Consider the following 10,925-nt stretch of genomic DNA (forward strand, 5'->3'; position numbering starts at 1 on the left):
TCCCGGCGGATCCAACTTTCGTCAATATTTTTTCAGCCATATTTTCCTCGATCGGCAGCTTAAAGTTGATTTTTGTTTGTTTCTTTGAAAGGGTAGTCCTAACAGTCAATAATTAGCTTTATACTTATATAATAAAGTAAATATGTAATAACATGATAAACCCTTTTTAAATAATGCGAGCGCGAGCTTTATATATGTAATAATATATATATATATATATATAATAACTGCGAGCAAGATCGCAAACAGAAATTTTAAATATATAAGCTCTGACCTGATCTAAAGGGAACATTTTAAAATATCTTTGCAGTTAGCCATGAAGACGATACGTGTTTCAACCAGTGGCAGCGGAATATATTTTCCTTGGGGGGGGGGGGCAAAGCCAAAAAAAGGGGCCAATAGGGGCACTTTGGTGCAAACGTATATTTTCATCATGAGATTATCATCTGTGTAAAGAGGTTTTGTGTTTTCTAGTAATTGAATTGAGCAAAAAAAATAAGTGATCACTGATTGATAAATTATATATTTACGTTTCATTTCTGCGAGCGTAGCAAGCAAGCGGTTTTGGGGGAAAGAAATCAAATCTGAAGATGTAAAATTTGCCTTTTTGGTCAATTACTGTTAAAAGGGCATCCTTGTGAGATGTTGCGAGCGAATCACGTGCTCAAACTTTTGGAAATTTCATGTAGGCCTAGAATAATAATGATATAGATATTATTTACCCAGGGAAGCCACTTCAGTATTGAAAACTGTTCTCCCAGCTATTATTATTTTTACAAGAATGTCCAGTTTTCAGGTTGGAAAATCGGAAAATTTTGGCTCACGTTTCTCGCTCGCATCAAGTATTGTTTATTGAGGAACTCATTCTATTCCTGGTTACAAAAAAATATATAATGTCCAGTTTTCAGGTGGAATATCACAAATTTTAAGCTTGCGGTTCGCGCTCTCATTATTTAGTTCGTGAGATATATATTCTATTCATGAGTTACTAAATGCAGTCCTTAAAAGATTACAGGTCAGTATATAAACAAATTACAGCTCGCCCTCGAGTTAATTTTTTAGAAAGATACACATCTTTCTCACGATTAAAAAAACTGCTCAGAATGTTTAAGTTAACGTCTTGTTACATGAAATGTCTACTAGTTTGAGCTTGCGATTCGCGCTTTCAACATCTCACAAGGATCATTATTATAGTATTATTTTTATTACCAGCAGAAGCTGTTATTAAAAATGACATCCCCTCCAATACAAATCCTATTATCTAGAGGTTACTCGCACGCGACTAACACTTGATCCCCTGCATCTTTAAACCATTTGCTTAGGCAGCAATTGCTCAGATAAAATCGAAATTAGCCTATGCTTGATCAGGGCGCCTATTCTTAATGAAATACATGCTTTTGGCCACAACACAAGCATGTATCATCGATCGTCATTGCATAATATCGTGTAATCTTGTAATGACAATACCGTTTTTGTTACCAAAATGAATAATTTTTCATTTTCGGAAATACGAACCTTATTTAATTTTCGGATTAACGAACCTTATTTCGTTTTCGGATTAACGAACCTTCGGAATTACGAACCTTATTTCGTTTTCGGATTAACGAACCTTATTTCGTTTTCGGATTAACGAACCTTATTTCGTTTTCGGATTGACGAACCTTCGGAATTACGAACCTCATTTTGTTTTCGGATTAACGAACCTTCGGAATTACGAACCTTATTTCGTTTTCGGATTAACGAACCTTCGGAATTACGAACCTTATTTCGTTTTCGGATTGACGAACCTTCGGAATTACGAACCTTATTTCGTTTTCGGATTGACGAACCTTCGGAATTACGAACCTTATTTCGTTTTCGGATTGACGAACCTTCGGAATTACGAACCTTCGGAAATACGAACCTTCGGAATAACCGAACCTTCGGAATTACGAAGCTTCGGAATTACGAATGTATGCGCTGATGTGGGGGGGGGGGGGCTCTTACCCCCATAAAGAATAAAAAGTCACGACTAAGAAAACAAAGCTAAAAGTAAAGAAAATTACACAAAGAAGGGTGAAGTATAATATTTTTTTTTGGATATTATGTCAAAATCTACCACAAAATTCATTTCTTATAAATAAAAATATTGAGATTTTTGTTCGCTCGTTCGCACATTTTTTTAAAAACACAATTTACGCGATATACCATATCTAGCCTCCTCATAATGTTGTTTCTCTTTCCGTCACTGGAAAAAGAGAAAGGAGAGATTGAGAAAAGGAGAATTAGACGAACTTATTATTGGTATACAGTATGTTATCTCAAGTAGATGTTAAGTTAGTCACCGTACTTTATACAGGTCTTTGCAAGATGAGATAAGCCAATTTGAGGTACGTAGAATTATCTAGTGTTACAAAGGGATAGAAGGGGATGGAATGAATTAAAGAAGGAAAAGTAAGGAAAGGGGTGAAGGTATTAATTATGTTTGTGTGTTATGTGTAACTGATGGTATGGGTATGCGGGCGTGTGTGTGTGCGACGAGTATAATGTTTACATACTAGGTGCACTCGTGATAGTGTGTTGAGCATGGTGCAGGTATAGGAGTGAGGTTGTGTGTGCGTGTTTATGTAGAGGGTGTGTATGTGGGTGTGAGATTCTTTAAGGTGTTTGATTCCTCGTTTTTCTTTTGCTCATCAATTGATATTTAATGGATGAAAATAATGTGTGATAACAGAATGGAGACCAGTAATATGTACTGTATATTGATTACATAATAGGGATGCGCATTGTAATTTCATTTCTCATCATTATTATGCTGGGTAGGCCTATGTATGGGTGGAGGGGAATGTGGGAGTGTGTATGGACGTTGGGTTGCATAATTATGAAAGAGAGAAAGAGACTGAGAGAGGGGGGAAAGAGGGAGAGTGAGAGAGAGAGAGAGGGGGAAAGAGAGAGGGAGAGAGAGAGAGAGAGTGAGGGGAGAGAGTGGAAAGAGAGGGAGAGCGAGAGACATAAGATAAAAATATGCAAAGAAAAAGGTAAATAACATGATTTTTTTTTTAAGTTTGGAAGATAAAATGGGTATTCTTATTAGTGCAAAGTGGGAGGGGTGGTAACAATAATAATAATAATATAGGATATTTATATTGCGCACATTTCCACCTTGTTAGGTGCTCAAGGCGCTCCTATATTACCCGGCTAAGCTAGGCGTTCATAGCGCACACAGCTTCTTAAGGAATTACTTCCTACCGGTACCCATTTACCTCACCTGGGTCGAGTGCAGCACATCGTGGATCAGTTTCTTGCTGAAGGAAATTACGCCATGGCTGGGATTCGAACCCACGACCCTCTGTTTCAAAGTCCGAAGACTAATCCACTGGGCCACAACGCTCCACGTACAAAGGAGACAATAAACCATAAACCTATAAATAAATCAGATTTTCAGATTTCCATAGGGGTGCCTTCTAAAGTAAGGGAAGAAGAATTAATTGATATGGTTCATAGGTTTGTTTCAAATAAGACTACATAAAGACAATTTGTAAATGTAATTTATGCGAAGACGCTTGTCAGTTTTAAAGACTACTACGTTAATGGCCTTAACGTTTTTATTACCGTTTAATTAACTTAACGATTAAGAGGCCTATCTAGTGTGTTTAATAAACAAGTATAAATCATGCCGCAGAAGAAAAACAAAACATAGACAGCTATCAAGGTAAACTGCTTCATTTACGACCCACATCGATTGATTAAAAACGTTAGAATGAATTACATCTCCCAATAAAGTTCACTAATTCACTTAAGTACTTACCCGACATGGGAAATTACGGCAGCATGGGAAAAATACAACTGTGTCTAGTTTATTCATAACAGACTTTAAAGTGCTATGAAAGATTTCAATGGTGATATCGTTGAGAAAAAAAGAAAATTCACGAAAGATGAAGATTAGAAGTCAACTCGTATAGTTTAAAATAGAATTAAAACAGTGTCGGATCAATGGGAGGGAGCATTTCCGGCCCGTGCCCCTCCCCTTTTTGAGAGTCAGAGTCAAAATTTATAATGTAGACATTTCGTTCATACACAAATGTGTCCCCCTTTGAATATCACACCAAATATTTTTTTTAAGCAACGTTTCGTTTTTATTTAAAATCTTCTCTTTTTTGTTTGCTTGTCAAAATTAACGTTACGCGGGACAACATGACATTAAATTTTTAGCGGAAATCGTCTTTTTAAAAATATTTTTTAGATTTGTCAAATTTTGCATATGCCCCCCCCCCCTTGCAAAATCCTGGATCCGCCCGTGGATTGAATAACAAGAGGTTCACTCCTTTCCAATTAAGTGCTTCAATATTGTTGGACAGTTTTGACGTGCCAAATTTAACACTAAAATGAAGAAACCTAATTAGATGTCACTTTCAGTTCACAGAGTGTACGTCAGATGCTATTTTAACGTAATGTATTTCTTTTAGTGTATACCGAAGTGTAACTGTGACGGTCTCCTAATGTGTAGTATTGATGACCCCTTTATTTGTAAAGCAGTGCACGAGTTGTTTAATGGAGACATCACAGGTTTTTCCTCCGGCGCCGCGCTTCGGTTGTTCCAATAAATGACCGTGACTGCTCCCGCGCCGGTATATTTAGTAACCCGCTGTAATTAATACAAACATCAAATAGCTGGTTGGTAACCTAGGTCTTTATTTAGGGAGGCACTCCTGCGTGTGAAACAGAAATTAAACGTGGGGGTAGAAAATAACGGGAAATATAATTAAGATGACATAATCATCATCGAAAAGTTCGGTTTAGATTAAACAGATAATGGAAATGTCATTATCATTCTTGGAATTTCGTTTGATGTTTAATTTATGAGTCAAATAAAGGAGTGATAAAATGCCATAAAGTGCAATATTCAGTAATTATTTCTTTTTAATTTTTTATCAAAGGCACCGTTATCAATAAATATTATATATATAAAGTGTGCAAAACTGAGACATGCAGAGCCAATCAGATTATTGCATAAAAGTATGGGTAAACAGACAGAGATAGAGAGGGGGTGTTAGAGATAGACAGTTCAAATATAAAAAAAAGCTGATCAAAATGATTTTTTAAAAACGTACATGGAACTTTATGAATAGTAAAAAATAAACCTTAAATGGATTTTAAAACAATAAAGTTATTTGAAATAATACCCCAAACACATTCTGAGTTTGAAATACCAAGATAACCGATTTAAAACACTTCTAAGATATGGTAAGATGAGACGAATGTTTACCTGCTCAAGCGTTTTATTTTCCATCTGATATTCTGAAATCTTCTGCTATCAAGTTAAGCTCGTTCATAGATTCACATCTTTTGTTTTTCTCCCTCCCTTTCTTTTTGCCTGCTTACTTACTTCTTCTCACATTTCTTCTCATTATCACTATATTCTTCTTAAATTCAATGCAAGCTGAAGTGTTTATAATCGCAACATGATATATTCTTCTAGCAAACATGTTCATTTCATTTCGATCGCTCCCCTCTTCATGCATTTTCCAGTTTTTATTTCCCACTTAAGAATACCATACAACCGAATGGAGAAAATCGGCGTGTCGTTTATTTATTCAGCTGGGCGACTGGGACACCTTCTGAGTGCGGACTCCCGGGGGCTTTCCCCGTTCAACAAAGTTGCCGTCCCGCCGTCTTTTCAGCGCCTATAGCTCTGTGGGATATACATTGCAGTGAAAAGTGACAGGCAGAGAGTGTCTTGACATTTGAGCACCTCTCGTATATGCTCTCGAATCTCGCCTGGACGCCTGAATGATATGGTCAAAGGGAGATGGATAAAATGTGTTGAAGGTGCGTGAATTATAAAGGGAGTTTTCACTTCCATGCACGACGGATTAACGAACATAGAAAATGTATTGACGGATGATGTCCTTAACGACATTGAACAATCAATAAGTCTCTGTCGAACATTGCTGAATCAAAATAGCACTTCCGTCCTGGGGAGTGTTTCATGAAAGGACTTGTCAGACGTTTTATCCGACAAGTACTGTTTTATTCGACAGTTACTATGGTAACAGTGCCTCTCAGTCAATCATCATTAAGGAAAGTTGTCAGACGCTCCCCCGGACTCTGGACAAACTCTGGATAATGCGCCACTGGTGTAGTACTTTTTGAGGCGCAAAGGGATTTAAAAAAACAGAAGAAGTAAGGAATTAAGAAAAGAAATAGTTTGATGAAAATAATGTTCACGGAGTGTAAACTAAACAACCTATACTACTATATAGTGGGGGAAATGAAATGATGATTTTGAGAAAAGGGCATGTTTGATGCGCCATGAATGTAGTTAACTATTTGCAGAAAGGATTTAACAAAGCAGAAGGAGTAAGGAAATAAACAAAAAACGTTTGAGGAAAATAATTTACATAAACCTCTACTATACTATCCTATACTACATGTTAGAAGGGGATATGGAAATGATTTTGAGAAAATGACGTGTGCGTTTTCTTTTTATTTATACCATACAGCCTATGGAAGAGATGCTTCTCTGTGACGTCACATAATTGAATAAAGGACCTAGCCCAGCCTCTAGACCACTATCTTGTTTTGTTTTAATTCTTTGATCACTTTTTTCCCTTATAGTCCCTAGTCAATCTTAGAAACCCATGTTACACATCGATAAAGTTGCAATGTAAGTCATGAAATGTATGTATTGGAGAAGGCGTGACACCTTCATAGTCTGGAAATGTTGACCTACATGTCGAGAGACAAAGAAAACTTTAATTAGAACAAATCTCCACACGTCATCTAGAATGAGAATATGGATTTTGCCTTCGCACAGATACATTATATAGTGAACACTGATATAGGAAAGAAAATGATAATAATGATTGGCATTTATATAGCGCTTTATCAATCTACGACTGTTCAAAGCGCTTCACAATTATTATTACCCGGTCACTGGATTCATACCATTCCAAGCAGCCTGTTAGGCGCAAACTTGCTAAACCAACCACAGTGACGGTTGTTTCCTACCGGTACCCAATTAGCTCCTGGGTGAGAGTGGCAAAGTGTGGATTGACGCCTTGCCAAATGGCGCTATGCCATGGAGAGATTCGAACACACGACCCTCTGATTACAAGGCGAGAGTCAGAACCGCTACACCAATGAACCAAAGATAGAAATTGGAGTAAAAACCCACAAGTGGATGTGATAGGAAATGATACCGTATATACGAGGAGAGAGTGAGATTGGTACTTGGGAGCATGATAAAACAAAAATACATACATTGTCAGGGGGGGGGGGGTGAGCAGGCGGGTATGAGGAGGGGGTTAGAGCGTAGGGGAGGGAGAGGGAGATTGAGAGAGGGGGGATATAGAAAATAGATTAATTAAGGACTAACAGTGATTATTATGTCGGCTTTGTAGAGAAGCCATATGGATTTTTCAAGGAATTTTAGGGTCCAACTATACATGTATTACGTCCCATAGGCCTATATTAGGTAACAAATTTTTGTTCGAAAATTTTAACACATCGTTTTTCGTGTAATTGCTACCAAGCAATAATAATCATTTTACCCGACAAACATCCATGTTTCTTTTTTTACCCAATATTGGGTAAACATCTTGAGGGCGTATAGTGACCACCTGCTAATCATTTCAGCGAACGATCATCAAAGGGGTGGAGACTGTAATAGCATACGATACGCCTCTTTTCACTGTATCCTCTCAATCCGATACCTTCCACGTCGTAACCTACGGGGAACCGTCGGCACTCCTTCATGGTGATGATCGTTACCCCCGTTGGCGATATGTCGGGGCAAGCGATCGGAACATAGTACCCTACCCCCCTTTATCATTTGGACGGGGTGAGGACAGTACCTTGACCGTTTCGCCTGTCCCGCTAGGCAGTTTAAGCGAATCTCCTACCCCTGTCAATAACGGCGATGGCGCAAACAAAAGAAGTAATTTCAAACAAAAACACATTAATGATAACAACAACCTCAAAAACATCAACTTTAAAACAGTGGGACAGTAATAATAATAATAACACATGGGATGAAGATGCTACGCTATGTTTTTAACTATTGTTTCCCAAAATAGCAAACAAAACAATATGCATAATAACAACAACATCTTCAACTTCAATAACAGCGGGAACACAAGAGGTCATTTCAAAGAAAAATAACATAAATATAAACACAACAACATTGACTTCAATAACAGCCGCAACAATAATGCAGATGCATGAGATAACAATATCACGGTATATTGTCACCCGAAATAGCAAGAATATAAATGGAAAGCAGCTTTTCAGCGTTGTGGTTTACGTGTCTCTGACAGCATAAACAATAATTTTAAATATTATTTTTCAGATATGTTTGTAACAGAGGCGTCGATCGGGTGGGGGACGGGGGCTCAAATTCGGTAAACTTTAAAAATTTATACTATGTAATCCAAATATATTATGTCCTAAAAAGCACTAGGAAATAATGTTAAAACATTAAGATTGGCTTAAATATACTATTAAAAATACAAAATTGCCGATTTTCCGCGCGCTACGCGTGCAATGCTTTTTTAAATTTTCACTTTGCCCCCACCGCCTTTTCATCCGAAACATGGATCGACACCATTGGTCAATAATAGTTAATGATATCCCTTTACTCTTAAAAATAGCTATTTTAGAGTGGGTTTAAAATTCTCTTTTTGTTCTTTCCCCAATTATTTCCTCTACATTATCTTTTATAGTTTTGCTCTGCGCAACATAAATTATCGTAATCTTTACAAAAATGAATAACTACATCAATTTCTTTGTTCCAATTAATCCACACACTGCTCTTCGTCCTTTTCCTCCTGATTTGTACACGAAATGAAATTCAGAGGAGAGCAGACAGAATTCCTGGTGGTAGGCCAGGAGATGCCCACCGAGAGGCAGCCTTTGCCAGCCCTCTTCAACATGCGAATCTTAGCCCCAGATGAAATCCCCGCCAAGTCCCGCTTCTGGTACATTGGTAACAGGCTCCGAAGAGATGAAGAAGCCTCGTAGAGAGAGCTGCAGCTGCAGGAAGATCTATGAGAAGAAGCCCCAGAAGATCAAGAACCTTGGTGTGTGGCTCCGTTATGACCCCATGCAGGGGCCCGTTGCATAAAACTTTTTACCTGAGAAAACTCAGGTTGTTTTTACCAGAGTTTTTGCCCTGTGTTAAAGTGGCAGAAATCAGACTTACCTTAGTTTTCAGTTTTTACCAGAGTTTTCTCAGGTAAAAAGTTTTATGCAACAGGCTGCAGGAGTGAAACCCACAACATGCACAGGGAGTAGCGTGACCTGACCTGACCACTGCTGCGGCTGTTGGACCCCACGGAAGACCCTTGGACCAAGGCATCCTGCCCGTGCCCATTCTATCCAGATCAACAGAGTGGAAGAAATCCCAGCATCCAAGTGCAGAAGACCCCCACATCAAGCAGTTCCTGAACTCCAAGATTATCTTCCCACTTCCTCATCGCACACAGCGACCCAAACAAGCCCCTCTTCTTGGAAATCTATCGTAGATATGAACTTTCTTTCAAATCACAACGAGGATCGGGCTTTCCAGAAAGCTACACCAGCACAATGGAATTCTCTCCCAAAGATTTTACGAAATATTACCCAGCTTGAGCAATTTAGAGTACAATTAAAGCCCACTCCTTTCAGAATGTTTAATTCAGTTAGGTTCAACCTATGATTCCTCGATGTTCATAATGTATATTTTAGTGTTTCATTTCAAATTTACAATTCTAATCATATTTCCCACTATCCTCGCACATAGACCTGTTGGTGTTATGCGTCTATTAAGAACTGTACTACTACTATCATTTCAGTGATCTTCGATTATTAAACACGATCGTTTTACTCTCATGCTCCACTGAGGTGCCGTGGCCGAGTGGTCTCAGGCGCCTGGCTGTACATAGAAAGTCCGGGGTTCGATCCCGGCCGCGGCACCTATATGCCCGTGAGTAAAGCATTTAATGTACAATGCTCTTTTATCCTGCTTTCAAATAAATTCAAATGCTATGTGCATTATTGGTAACTTGGTGTGCACTTGTTTAAAAAAATGCACGTTTTTACGTATTAGGTCTGTATTCTGTTATCTTCCACGGACAGGTATTTGATATTTGTGGAAAGAAACTGGGTGTGGTCAGTTCCATGTTCTCTTCGGGAATCGTGACTTTCCCTTCTTATCTCTCCGTACCACATCTCAACCTTTTCTGGTTTACAATACACCTTTCTCTTTCGAAACAGAATAAATTTTTATCTTGAAGCTTGACTTCTCTTGTTTTACTATTGTATTATATTATATCATAATAATATATCATTCATTGGTTCTGCGTAGTGTATTTCTCTGTGCACGTCCCCTCTGGAAAAAAAAACAATAGAAATAAAAAAAATCCAGCTGTCGACTGATTGAGAGCCATTGTACCGATTTATAATAAAACAAATGAAAGCAAATCAAATATCTTCTATCAAAGTCCCTTTTATATTCTATGAAATACATGAGTCCCATCGTGATCCTTTACATGTACATCATCATGGCCATATTTCTGTAGTAAGAGCATCAGTATATCTTTTTATAATTATGTGATGTTGGTTCAAGGTACGGCCAACGTGAATTTCATTTATAAGCCTCACGGGGCGAAGATAATATATTTCAGCAGATGTGATGTGGACGAGTGGATGTGTCTCTGGATGATGAGCCACGAGGTCCGGGGTTCGGATCCCATCTCAGCACTCGCGCCTTTTTGGAAAGCGTTTATCTACATTTGCCACTCCCTTACCTGGTGTAATAAAATAATGGGTACCTGGTAGAAAGAAATTCCTTGAATCTGAGCGCCTATAGGCAGCCCAGTTAAACCTGGGGCGATGATTATCGTGTTAAGCAGGGTTCACCGGGAGAACAGTTTCCCGAACTAAAGTGGCTACCCTGGATAAATATG

The 10,925-nt window shown here is 38.3% G+C and overlaps 1 pseudogene; it reads left to right on the forward strand.

Moving 5' to 3' along the window:
- Positions 1-8,823: 8,823 nt before the first annotated feature.
- On the forward strand, positions 8,824-9,609 carry LOC121429072 (annotated as a pseudogene).
- Positions 9,610-10,925: the final 1,316 nt, after the last annotated feature.

Source organism: Lytechinus variegatus, chromosome 15 (genome assembly GCF_018143015.1).
Source record: "Lytechinus variegatus isolate NC3 chromosome 15, Lvar_3.0, whole genome shotgun sequence".
Taxonomy (NCBI): Eukaryota; Metazoa; Echinodermata; class Echinoidea; order Temnopleuroida; family Toxopneustidae; genus Lytechinus; species Lytechinus variegatus.